This window comes from Rhinoraja longicauda, chromosome 7, assembly GCF_053455715.1.
Source record: "Rhinoraja longicauda isolate Sanriku21f chromosome 7, sRhiLon1.1, whole genome shotgun sequence".
Taxonomy (NCBI): domain Eukaryota; kingdom Metazoa; phylum Chordata; class Chondrichthyes; order Rajiformes; family Arhynchobatidae; genus Rhinoraja; species Rhinoraja longicauda.
The window spans coordinates 3,467,036-3,479,138 of NC_135959.1; the positions used below are offsets into that span (position 1 = coordinate 3,467,036).

A 12,103-nucleotide genomic window follows, 5' to 3' on the forward strand; every position below is an offset into this window, starting at 1 on the left:
CTACAGTGATTGTTTGCATTTTTGGTGCTAACAACTGATTCATTTGCTTCCCTCCAAATCCCATTCTCCTTTTCCACAAATATCCATGCACTCTGCTCTTTTTTGTCTTTTAGACTGCTTACTCACTTCATAATCAAGAGTCAAGAGAGTCAAGAGTGTTTTATTGTCATGTGTCCCAGATAGAACAATGAAATTCTTACTTGCAGCACCACAACAGAATATGTAAACATAGTACACTGTAAACAATATAATAAACGAGAAAGAAAAAAGTTCAATGTGTATATTACACATACTCACAAATACACATATTTTATACGCACACATACGTACACACAAAAAACAACCAATAATACTGCAATAATAACAATACTAGTCTATGTCGTCTATATAATCTTCATTAATTTCCAGTTTTGCATGCTGTCACTAAATTGACCTCTTATTTATTTGCCAAATTAGGAGATCCTTTGAAAAAAAATGTCATTAATATATTTTGAACGTGTGCACCAAGGACCTGAGGTTCTGCTCCTTAGTAAGTGCACTCTCATTTTCTATAGCACGTACAGACAGCGGTAATGATTTCCTTGTGTGTCCCACTCTTACTGTACATCTGCATGTCATTAATGGTGCATGGTTTCACATTTTTCACTTGCAGTTAGCTCAAACAAAACTTTTAAGGCTTGACAGTTTTTGACTGAATTAAAAGCTGGCTCGTTGGTCTAGGGGTATGATTCTCGCTTAGGGTGCGAGAGGTCCCGGGTTCAAATCCCGGACGAGCCCTCATTTTAGGAAAGCACAGTGGCACAGCCGACAGCGCCAGAGATCTGACCTCGGATACGGTCTGTATGAAGCTTGCACATTCATTATCCCATTGATTGCCTTGGTTTCTTCCGGGTGTTCCGGATATTTCCCACATCCCAAAGCCGTGTGAGTTTGTAGGTTAATTATCTCTGTAAATTGCCCCTAGTGTGTAAGGAGTGGATTAGAAAGTGGGATAACATAGAACTAGTGTGAACAGATGAACTCTGTGGATTGAATGGCCTTTTGCAATCAATGTAGAACCATTTTATGAAGAAAGGTCCCAACCTGAAACATCATTTGTCCATGTTGTCCATCCAAGAGTGCTGCCTGGCCTGCTGAGTTACTCCAGCATTGTATACAAAATTATGAGAGGCCTAGATATGATAGTCTGTCAGGGCCTTTTACCAGAATGAAAATGTCCCAACACCAGGGGGCATAGCTATAAGGTGAGAGGGGGGAAATATAATGTGCGGATCAAACTTTTTACACAATGGGTGATGGATCGTATTACCAGAGGGATCGCATTGCCAGTGGTGGTTGTGGAGGCAGATATGATAGTGGCGTTTATGAAGCTTTTTGATCGGCACATAAATTGGCAGGGAATGGAAGGATATGGATCACTTGCATGCAGATGAGATCAGTTCCGCTAGGCATCATGTTCTGCACAAACATTGTGTGCTGAAGGTCCCATCTCATGGTCTCATGTGCCGCACTCTTATATGTTCTATGTCCACTCTGTGTCTTCATTTTAGTTCAGGCCAGCTGGGTCAAATGGTGTGCGGTCTTATCTAGAAACATAGAAAATAGTGCAGGAGTACGCCATTCAGCCCTTTGAGCCAACACCGCCATTCAATCTGATCATGGATGATCATCCACAATCAGTATCCCGTTCCTGCCTTCTCCCCATATCCCTTGATTCCGCTAGCCCCTAGAGCTCTATCTAACTCTCTTTTTAATTCATCCAGTGAATCGACCTCCACTGCCTTCTGAGGCAGAGAATTCCACAAATTCACAACTCTCTGGGTGAAAAAGTTTTTCCTCATCTCAGTTCTAAATGGCCCACCCCTTATTCTTAAACTGTGGCCCCTGGTTCTGGACTCCACCAACATCGGGAACATGTTTCCTGCATCTAGCTTGTCCAATCACTTAATAATTTTATATGTTTCTATAAGATCCCCTCTCATCCTTCTAAATTCCTGGTAATACAAGCCCAGTCGTTCCATTCTTTCATCATATGACAGTCCCGCCATCCCGGGAATTAACCTCGTGAACCTCGCTGCACTCCCTCGAGGAAGAATGTCCTTCCTCAAATTAGGAGACCAAAACTGCACACAATACTTCAGGTGTGGTCTCACCATGGCCCTGTGCAAGTGCAGAAGGACCTCTTTGCTCCTATACTGAAATCCTCTCATTATGAAGGCCAGCATGCCATTAGCTTTCTTCACTGCCTGCTGTACCTGCAAGCTTACTTTCAGTGACTGATGTACAAGGCCACCCAGATCTCGTTGCACTTCCCCTTTTCCTAATCTGACACCATTCAGATAATAATCTGTCTTTTTGTTCTTGCCACCAAAGTGGATAACCTCACATTTATCCACATTATGCCATGCCTCCCCCCACTCACCCAACCTATCCAAGTCACCCTGCATCCTCATAGCATCCTCATAGCATCCTCTTCACAGTTCACACTGCCACCCAGCTTTGTGTCATCTGCAAATTTGCCAATGTTACTTTTAATTCCTTCATCTAATCATTAATATATATTGTAAATAGCTGTGGTCTCAGCACCGAGCCTTGCGGCACCCCACTAGTCACTGCCTGCCATTCTGAAAGGGACCTGTTAATTTCTACTCTTTGTTTCCTGACTGCCAACCAATTTTCTATCCATGTCAATACCCTACTCACAATACCATGTGCTCTAATTTTGCCCACTAATCTCCTGTGTGGGACCTTATCAAAAGGCTTATCAAAGTCCAGATATACTACATCCATTGGCTCTTTTTATCCATTTTACATCCTCAAAACTGGTTACATCCCCTACATCACATCAAAAGTGTTTCTTCGTCGAGAGATTTTAAAAGTCCATCAATTGATTCCAAAGTCCATCTTCAAATAGTTTAATATTCATGTTAAAACAATGTTTGATTTAGCTTTTTGACCATACCATATTCACTGCTGTCAGTTTGTTTATTTTGTTCACACAGTTTGTCAGTACTTGCAACTACTTCTAACTACAAAACTGCAGCTTTGGAGTGTGTTACTCCCTGTAACTATATCTCCCAGAATCTGCATGTGTATCAGTCATAGTTTCATGTGGACATTCTTGTGGCCTCAAAAATGGTAGAACATTCTATCATTAAGCAGAGAGGCATCTTGGTAGCCAGTTGAATGGGGTCTCCTATCAAGTTTCTCCAAGCTGGGGTTCAGGGTGGGGTGTGTAAAAAGTGAGACAAATTGACATTGATAAGCAAGGGCTGCTATCACCCAAAGACAGTAGAGACAACTGGCCGGCTACACCCACTCACATGAAACTCACTCTTCACCAGACAAGAGCTTGATATCTTTCCCCTATTAACAGGAGTCTCGAGTCTTCTTTTGGATTGAGTGGCAAATGGCCCACAATTTGCACATTGCTTTTCTGAGTCACAGGCTGATCTTTAGCATACCTCCAATGTGCTATTTGCATCTTGCAAATCACCATCTATCGATATTGTGATTAATGGCACTGCCTAGGGCCATTGTGGTCTGAATATGACCCAAAAAGTTACCTATCCATGACCTGCAGAGATGCTGCCCGACCCGCTGAGTTACTCCACCATAAGGAGTTTCTCTTTCGTGAAAGAGATATCATCACAGAGGAGGATTTAAACTTTGACTACATTCAACAATTTATTGGTCAACATCAATATGACAGTTGCTTCATGGCCTTTTGCTGCAATGCATATGAGCCTGGCTGTCTTTCCAACTTCTGCAGAAGGGCATGGTAATGCCTGGGAGATAATTCTTCGGCGGTGCTGGAGTGCTTCTCACCTCCTGCTCCTACTTTTCTGCCTGTGACCTCCGCGACTGTAATTATGAAGCCCAATATAAACTTGAGGGACAACATATCCAGCTTAGCACGTTGCAATCTTCCAGAATCAGTATTAAATCCTGACTCACTCTTTGCCCGCATGAGTACTGTCTATTTTCATTCTTTCCGGATGCACATCCTGGCCTGACAGGAATTTCCAGTAGTTCTGCACTTTGCATTTTATTTTACATTATTTCAATAGTATTCTCATCTCCTAACTGCCTTCATTTGTTAGGTTTTTTTTCATTTTCTCTCTCTCCCCTCCTAACTCTTACTTGTCCCTATGTCCCAAACAGTGCAAAAGAGATTTACCAGGATGTTATGGGGGCTTGCTGGCTTGAGTTATAGAGAGGTTGGATAGGCTAGGACTTTTTTCTTTGGAGTGCAGGAGGCTAAAGAGAGGCCTTATTGAGGTGTTCAAGATCATGAGGGGCATAGATAAAATGAACACTCACAATAATTTTCCCCAGGGTAGAGGATTCTAAAACTAGAGAGCATAAGGTGAGAGAGGAGACATTTAAGAGGAATCTTCAGAGGAAATGTTTCATTCTGAGGATAATTGGTATCTGGAAAGATCTGAATACAGAATACAGAATACAGAGCTATATTTGTCATTCGGTACCGAGGTACCGAACAAAATTACATTGCAGTCACACACAAAAAAAGAAAGAACACAAGACACATGACCCCAACACAAACATCCATCACAGTGACTCCAAACACCCCCTCACTGTGATGGAGGCAACAAAACTTCCACTCTCTTCCCCACGCCCACGGACAGGCAGCTCGACCCCGACCGACCCGCACAGTCCCCGCAAGGACTGTGTCTGCCAAAGGAAGCTATAGAAACAGACCCAATTACATCTTTTAAAAGACAGTTGGACAGTATGGATAGGGATTAGAGGAATGTGAGCTAAATGCAGGCAAGTGGAAGTAGCCTAATATGAGATTAGTCGGGCCCTTCTTCGGTAGTTAATTGCATCATGGTCTCTAGTTTTATCGGTGGTTTTGGTTGGAGTAAATCAGCAGGTCAGACAGCATCCCTTACCCCATTCAACACGGAATTGACTATCTTGATGCAAGCCAGTGGAGGACTGCCATATTATTATTGCAGTCAATTGTAAGTATGGGATCAAAACCAACCTGACTAAGCTACTATCAGCCTTCTTAGATGGATGGAAAATTCTGACAATGCTATTTCAAGAAAGAGCATGAGAGTTATTCCCAGTGTCTCAAGTAATATTTATGCATTGCGCAATCTCACTAAAACAAGTGAGTTTGTTATTATCACATTGCTATACGTAGGAGCTGGCTGTGAACTGATTTGCTGCCACATTTTTTTATGTCAGAGCATTTTAAAGCTTCTTCATTGGCTGCAAAGAACTTGCGGATCGTCAGCTTTGTGAAATTGTCTTTTTTTTAAACTTTTTAAAATTTGCGCAGATTACTATCAAAATGTGACAGATACCATGTCAATTAATAACTTTAATTACAATCAAAAGATTTTGCTGAGCAACAATATGGAAGTATGAAGAGTAATAGCATGCGGATGGCCTGAGGGCAGTGATAATCACCAACACGGCCAAATGGGATTGCGTTAGATAGGCATCTTTGTCAACATGGACAAGTTGGGCAAAAGGATCTTTTATCATGTTGTATAATTATCAATCGAATTCCAGTGGAATAAGATTTGTGAAAGAAAGCAGCATTCATTTCCCATCTCGAACCTCTCATGGGTAGTATGGGACAATAACTGCTGGTATGTCACTGATATCCACATTTTGCATATAAATAAAAAAATCATAAGCTTGCAGAGCTGAGAATTTGAAATAAAAATACAACTTAGCAGATTGGACAGCATCATCTAAAAAAAAAAGACAGAGCTGGTGTAACTCAGCGGGTCAAGCAGCATCTCTGGAGAACATGGATAGGTGACGTTTTGGGTAGGGACCCTTCATTATTTCAATTTCACAGCCTTTTGTCTCTTCATCTCTGGCCTTTGTCCATCCTTCTGCCAGTCAACCCCCCTCACCTTTATTAACTTATCACTTGCCAGATTTTCACCTCCACTGCTACAATGTCTGAAGAAGGGAACCAACCCAAAACATCACATATCCATGTTCTCCAGGAATACTGCCTGACCTGCTGAGTTACTCCAGCACTTTGTGTTTTTGCTTGGAACAAATGATGTTTCATATTGAAGACCCTCGAAAAGAAGTGAGAGAAAATGTTAGCTTTAAGTTGCAGAGGAATAGATAGGACAAAAGAACACATGCAAGATAGACACAAAAAACTGGAGTAAACTCAGCAGGTCAGACAGCATCTCTGGAGAAAAGGAATAGGTGACGTTTTGCATCGAGACCGTTCTTTAAACTGAGAGTAGGGGAAACATAGAAACATAGAAATAGGTGCAGGAGTAGGCCATTCGGCCCTTCGAGCCTGCACCGCCATTCAATATGATCATGGCTGATCATTCAGCTCAGTAGCCTGTACCTGCCTTCTCTCCATACCCCCTGATCCCTTTAGCAAAAAGGGCCACATCTAACTCCCTCTTAAATATAGCCAATGAACTGGCCTCAACTACCTTCTGTGGCAGAGAATTCCACAGACTCACCACTCTCTGTGTGAAGAAATGTTTTCTCATCTCGGTCCTAAAAGACTTCCCCCTTATCCTTAAGCTGTGACCCCTGGTTCTGGACTCCCCCAACATCGGGAACAATCTTCCCGCATCTAGCCTCTCCAACCCCTTAAGAATTTTATATGTTTCTATAAGATCCCCCCTCAGTCTTCTAAATTCCAGCGAGTACAAGCCCAGTCTATCTAGTCTTTCCTCATATGTAAGTCCCGCCATCCCAGGGATCAATCTGGTGAACCTTCTCTGTACTCCCTCTAAGGCAAGAACGTCTTTCCTCAGGTTAGGAGACCAAAACGGCACACAGTACTCCAGGTGCGGTCTCACCAAGGCCCTGTACAACTGCAGCAGAACCTCCCTGCTCCTAAACTCAAATCCTCTTGCTATGAATGCCAACATACCATTCGCTTTCTTCACTGCCTGCTGCACCTGCATGCTTGCTTTCAATGACTGGTGCACCATGACACCCAGGTCACGTTGCATCTCCCCTTCTCCCAATCGGTCACCATTCAGGTAATAGGGAAACAAGAGATGTAGACGGTGACGTAGAAAGATATAGGCAAATGAATGAAAGGTATGCAAAAAAGAATATGCAGGTTGAGTTTGTTTGCACAATGAACTTGATTATCAGCTACGAATCATAAATTTCAGCATATTTACACCGAATACTTTATGCTGGCGATCAAATGCTAATTTTGCTTCCTTGATCTGAGTGAATGCTGGTGCAGGCTTGAAGGGCTGAATGGCCCATGTCCACTACTGCGTTTGACCTACACCAGTTTTACAAACAATCTAACCACTCCCACACCACTGCTTTCTCCCCACAGATCAGGAACCACTTCCTTTTCAAGTATTCATCCAATTCCTCTTTGAAAGTTAGTACTGAATTTGGTTTCCTGATCACAATAGGGCACCGTCAAGAAAATCTCCTTCACTTCCCTCAAAGTCTTTGTGATAATTTTTACTGAGACACGCAAATTTAGTTTAATGGATGCATCACTTGAGCTTGCATAAAGAAGCCGTTTAAAACCTCATGAGATTAGTGATAGTGAGTTATCAATCTTCTGGGTACAGGGGGTTTGCTCTGTATGAATGAATGACAATCTAAATCATTTACAAACATTCACTGGTAGTTTTATTTAAAAATTATTTCGTAGTTTTATTTAAAAATTACGTCTTTTAGCATTTCAAATTGTACTTGGAGTGACAATGGACCCACTAACTTGGCATTAGTTCTGTGCACCATTCGTTTCAGAGAATCCCATCTAACAAAGTAAGTCTTTTTTGAGTCAGAATTATTATGAAACATAGAAACAGGACCTTTGGGTCTACTTCTCCATGCTGACCAAAATGAGCTAGTCACATCTGCCTGCATTTGACTCATGAAAGACACAAAATGCTGGAGTAACTCAACGGTACAGGCAGCATCTCTGGAGAGAACGAATGGGTGACGTTTCGGGTCGAGACCTTTCTTCAGGCTGATCATCAGTCATAAGAAGTGTCTCGACCCTAAATGTCGCCCATTCCTTCTCTCCCAGAGATGCTGCCCGTCCCGCTGAGTTACTCCAGCATTTTGTGTCTATCTTCGGTATAAACCAGCATCTGCAGTTCCTTCCTATGCATTTGACTCATATCCCTTTTAGCTCTTTCTATTCATGTATCTGTCAAATGTCTGAAACATTATAATTGTACATGCTTCTACAATGTTCTCTGGCAGCTTGTTCCATATGCTCACCACTCTCTTTGTGGAAAACGTTGACCCTCTGACTCCTATTAAACCAGTCCTCTCACAAACCTATGGTGCATTGACGCTATCTATTCCCTTCATGATTTTATACATTTCTATATATAAGATCACTCCCATAATTTCCTACACTCCAGGAAAAAAAACGTAGTCTTTCCTTGTAACACAAACCCGCCAGTCCCAGTAATATCTTTTAGAAACATTTTCTGCACCCTTTTTGCAAACATTTGCCGACTAAAAATACGCCTCGCCTGTGTTTTAGTTTAGTTTATTATTGTCACGTCTACTGAGGGACAGTGAAAAGCTATTTTATTGCGTGCTATCCAGTTGGTGAAAAGACGATACATGATTACAATCAAGTTATCCAGTGTACAGATACAGCATAAAAGGAATAATGTGCAGTGCACGATAAAGTTCGGTAAAGTCCATTTAAAGATAGTCCAAGGGTCTTCGATGAGGTAGACCAGGACCACTCTCGAGTTAGTGATAGGATGATTCAGTTGACTGATAGCAACTAGGAAAAAACTGTCCCTGAATCTTGAGGTATGCATTTTCACACGATTATCTGCAACACTTTATCCTGCCTCTCCTCTCCCTCGATTTATTTCCTCCCTAGTCAATCTGAATAAGTGTTCTGACCCAAAATGCCACCTAGCCATATTCTCTCCAGAGACGCTGAGTTACACCAGCACTTTGTGTCCTTTTGTGTCAACCAGCACTAACAGTTCCTGTTTCTATATATGGATGACCCTTGCATGCTCAGAAAACAGTCTGTGTTGCAATGCAAACCTATATCCTCTGTATACATTTCAAGAAATGCAAGTGGAAAATGTATTTATATTTTTTGTCTGTTTGTTTTTCACATAAATTCTGTAAGAGAGAATTTTATTCAGCATGCCAAACCTTTAGGTGGTGATTAGTGATGAGGGTATTAAGGGGAAGTTTTAGAGCAAATTTTCACTGCTTGAACTTGTTCTTCCTTACTTACCTTGCAAAGTCGTTGAACACAATCTCCTTTTCAGACAATAAAATGTTGGCTCTGTCTGATTGTTTAAGATTTTCTAAATGCCCTATTACTACCTTGATAACAGATTTGGCATTTTGCCAATAGACTGGCTGAAAGTTTCCTGTTTTTTATCTCCTTTTCTTGAATAGTGATATAACATTGTAATTTTTCCAACGTTCTGGACTTCTCCAGAATCCAGGCAAAATATTGTGCAGGAAAAACTGCAGATGCTGGTCTATCCAGGGAATTTTGGCGGATTACAGCCACGCCATCCACAAATCCACAGCCACATCTTTACAGCCACTATGGAGTCCCTCACGATTAAACTCCCACTCGCTCCCTCAGCCTGAACCCCCCCTTCACCATGTGCTCCCTCACTACAAATGCCCCCCTCCTTCGCGCTGTGCACGCTCACCCTCCTTCGACCCACTTGCCCTGCTATCCCCATGCTCTCTCACACTCGGCATCCACCCCTCATGCTCCCTCAACCCCACATGGATCCCACCTGCGCTCGGACCTCCATGGTATCCCAAAGCCTCACACAAAGGATTATGGCAATCCTCTCCTCCTGCGTCCCCCTCATTGAGGCCTCACTCAGTCCAGAGGGCACACCCTCCCCTCAATGCCCTCCCACCTTCTCTCTTCAATACCCTCACACCTCCTCCCTTCAATGCCCTCACTCTCCCCACAATACCTCACACCTCCTCCCCTCAATATCCTCACAGCTCCTGCTATCAATACCCACCCATTGCCCTCACACCTCCTGCCCTCAATGCCTCCATACTGCCCTCACACCTCCCCTCAATATTCACACACTCCCTTCAATGCTCATACCTCTTCCCAATGCCCCCACACCTCCTCTCAATGCCCTCACATTCCCCTTACACCTCCTCCCCTGAATGCCCTCACTCCCCTCAATACTCACACCTCCTCCACTTAATGCCCTCACACTCTATACCCTCACTCAATACGTTAACAATACCCGCACACTTCCCTCAATACCCTCACATTCCCCTCAATGCACTCCACTCAATGTTCTCACCGCTCCTCCCCTCAATATCCTAACACTTAAGGCCCTCACACTTCCCTCAATACCCTCACTCGCTCAATACACTCACACTGTTCTCACACCTCCTTCCCTCAATACCCTCATAGCTCCTCCCCTCAATATCCTAACACTTAAGGCCCTCACACTCCACTCAATGCCCTCATTCTTAATACCTTCACAATACCCTCTCACTCCCCACAATACCCTCATACTCAATACCTTCACACTCTCCTCAATGTCTCCACACTGCTCTCACACCTTCTCCCCTCAATGCACTCACACAATGCCCTCACATTCCCCCCACCTCCTTCCTCTCAATACCCTCAAACTCAATACCTTCACAATACCCTCTAACTCCCCTTAATACCCTCATACTTAATACCCTCACACTCAATATACTCACACTCAATATACTCACACTCCCCTCAATGCCTCCACACTGCTCTCACACTTCCTCATCCCAATGCTCTCACACTTGATATCCTCACACTCATTATACTCACACTACTCTCACATCTCCCCTCAAAGGCCGGACACAACGCCCTCACACTCCCCCCCCCCCCCCCCACACCTCCTCCCTCTCAATACCCTCACACTGAATGCCCTTACACTCCCCTCAATGCCCTCACACTCAACACCTTCACATTCCATTCAATGTCTCCACACTGCTCTCACACCTTCTCCCCGCAATGCCCTCACACTCCCCCCACCTCCTCCCCCTCAATACCCTCAAACTTAATACCTTCACAATACCCTCTCACTCTCCTTAATACCCTCACACTTGATACCCTCATATTCAATATACTCACACTCCCCTCAATGCTTCCACACTCACTGCTCTCACATCTCCTCCATTCAAAGGCCGGACACAATGCCCTCACACTCCCCCCACACCTCCTCCCACTCAATACCCTCATACTTTATGCCCTCACACTCCCCTCAATGCCCTCACACTCCCCTCAATGCCCTCACACTCCCCTCAATGCCCTCACACAATGCCCTCACACTCCCCTCAATGCCCTCACACTTAATGCCCTCACACTTAATGCCCTCACACTCCCATAAATGCCCTCACACTCCCCTCACACTTAATGCCCTCACTCCCCTCAATGCCTTCACAATGCCCTCACACTTAATGCCCTCACACTCCCCTCAATGCCCTCACACTTAATGCCCTCACACTCCCCTCACCCTTAATGCCCTCACACTCCCCTCAATGCCCTCACACTCCCCCCAATGCCCTCGCACTCCCCCCAATGCCCTTACAATGCCCCCACACGTAATGCCCTCACTCTTCCCTCAATGCCCTCACACTTAATGCCCTCACACTCCCCTCAATGCCCTCACACTCAATGCCCTCACACTCCCCCCAATGCCCTCACGCTTAATGCCCTCACACTTAATGCCCTCACACTCAATGCCCTCACACTCAATTTCCCCTCAATGCTCTCACACCTCCTTCCCTCGATATCCTCGCACGCAATACCCTGACACTCCTCACATGACCTCCCTCACGCCTCCATCCCTCCCCCCACTGACCTGCTCCTCCTCCGCCGCCCGTCGTCGGCGCCGCCCACGTGACTCCGCTGCCCGCCTCCCTGAGGCGCCGCCCACGTGATCCCGCTGCCCGCCTCCACGGGCTCAGCCCACGTGATCTCACTGCCCGTCACCCGGGTGCCGCCCACGTGATCCCGCTGCCCGCCTCCCTGAGGCGCCGCTCACGTGACCCCGCTGCCCGCCTCCCCGGGCGCCGCAGCCAATCAGCGGGCGAGGGCGGGCCCCGGGCGCGAGCAGTGCGCAGGCGC

General features: G+C 44.8%; 1 non-coding gene across 1 annotated transcript; it reads left to right on the top strand.

Annotated features, from left to right (window-relative positions):
- Positions 1–705: 705 nt before the first annotated feature.
- On the top strand, positions 706–777 carry trnap-agg (transfer RNA proline (anticodon AGG)). Its single transcript has one exon. It is a non-coding gene; the product is annotated as a tRNA-Pro (tRNA).
- The last annotated feature ends 11,326 nt before the right edge of the window (positions 778–12,103 follow it).